Genomic DNA, 1,933 nt, shown 5'->3' with positions numbered 1-1,933 from the left:
TTGCATTTGATGTGTTTTTAAAATATAGAAACTACTTAAAAATCACAGTTTTAGCCTCTATAGGGCAACAAAATGTAAAGTAGTTGCATTTCTGAGTTTGTTTTTGCTTGTTCTTAAAGTTCGCATGAAATGGAAGCTGCAACTGTTTGTTTTTTTTCAAATTGTGCCGCAGTTTATGAAGAAACAGAATAAAGTGGTGCCTTGCGATAACGCAGTTCAATTTTCGCTGCCTCGCAGTTTTGCATATTTTTTTGTGCATTTTGACATGCATTTTTTCTACAGCGCATTGTGTTCTGCGTCCTGATTCGCACATTATGTTCTGCACCCTGACTGGCTGTAGACCATTGTCAATCAATCTCCTCCGTGCCGCATCTCCTGTAGAGTACAGAATGCGTTCAGCTTGCCAAATTTACTGAAATCTTCGATCGCTAGCAGTGTGACTCTGAAGTGCTGTACTGTATGTTTGCAAGTTTTTTCCCCTCAATGTTGACGAAACGTTCTGCATCGTCAAAGGCCTCCTACGGTAGCACGCAAAAGGCAGAGAAAGATGCTAACCATTGCACAAAAAGTTGACCTTCTGGACATGCAAGGAAGGTAGAAGTGGTTGTAGGGCACCATTAGGAATAAATAAATGAAGGTCAAATGGATTTAATCTTTGGTTTTTTATTCTATAATACTAAACTTATTTTTCTACGAAGGTTTGAACTTTGAGCGTGTTTAAACGAGAGAAAAGTGTGAAAATGTTAATGGCTGTCTGAGAAAAGTGCATCAAGTGTGTAGTGAGGGCTTTTACAGCCTTAAAACATCTATACTATCTGTAAAAAATAAGTGGTGACTAGTTCACGGATTTTACCTATTGCGAGTTATTTTTAGAACGCAACTTCCACGAATAACAAGGGACCACTGTATTAAAAAAGAAAACTGGGCGTGGCTTGTTTTTTTCACTGTAAGCTCATTGGATGTAGTCAATAGGCTTTTCATTTAGAAAAATCGAGGCCATTTTTGTTTGTTGTCATATCGCTGTCCGTTGGATGGCATGGTTAAGTATGTTGGTATGTTAGCCTAGAGACAAACTTAGGGCCTACTCACACTATGCCATCCATACCATGCCCAGGCCCGTTTCCCGGATCGTTTGAGAAGTGTGAGTGCGCTGAATCGGGCTCAAGCACGGTTCACTTGGCCGGCCCTGGCCCGGTTGGAAAAGGTGGGCCTAAGCGCGGTTTACTTGGGCTTTGGCGCAGTACACTTGTAGTGCAGAACGCGCCAAAGCCCGAAACTGAAAGCGAGACGTGACTTTTAAGGGACTATTTTTATATGGATTTATTAATCATTCTTACTGTTCAGTGAACGCAAACTCCTCACTGCACGACAGCTGCGCACCTTCAGCAGACCTAATTTCTGCAGCACGAGGGCTTTATGGCGGATCTGTTCGGCGAAATATCTGACTGCGTGTCACCGCATCCCTAAGGACCGATTGTGGTGTGAGTGTGGGCCATCGGGGGAGACGGGAGGGGGGACAAGCTTTGGCCCGGTTCGAGGCAACTGTACTTTGTGTGAGTACGGCCTTACTGCTTGTTAACTTAAAACAAACAGGAAGTGCATTTTCAGATTTCGATTTAAGATAACAAGGGCAAACTGTTTTTTTTTTAAAGTCTCCATAAACCGGAAGTTGCAATCGTTATTTTTGTTTTCGTATTGTGACGCAGTTCCTAGAAAAAACAATATTAAAAAAAAAAACAAGGGGGCGTGGCTTGATATTTCTAATGTGTGCTGAATGTATGTAGTAAAGTTGTTCAGAAAGATCAAGGAAAGTGTTTGGGCAGAGTTATTACATGCTAACAGACACCTCACCATGTCTGTTTGTTGTCAAAACTGAAAGTGACATAAGCCACGCCCATTTGCTGAGCTATATTCATAATCTGATAATTTAACT

Source organism: Danio rerio, chromosome 22 (assembly GCF_049306965.1).
Source record: "Danio rerio strain Tuebingen ecotype United States chromosome 22, GRCz12tu, whole genome shotgun sequence".
NCBI lineage: Eukaryota > Metazoa > Chordata > Actinopteri > Cypriniformes > Danionidae > Danio > Danio rerio.
The sequence above is the reverse complement of the archived record's forward strand: the minus strand, read 5'-3'. Positions refer to the sequence as shown.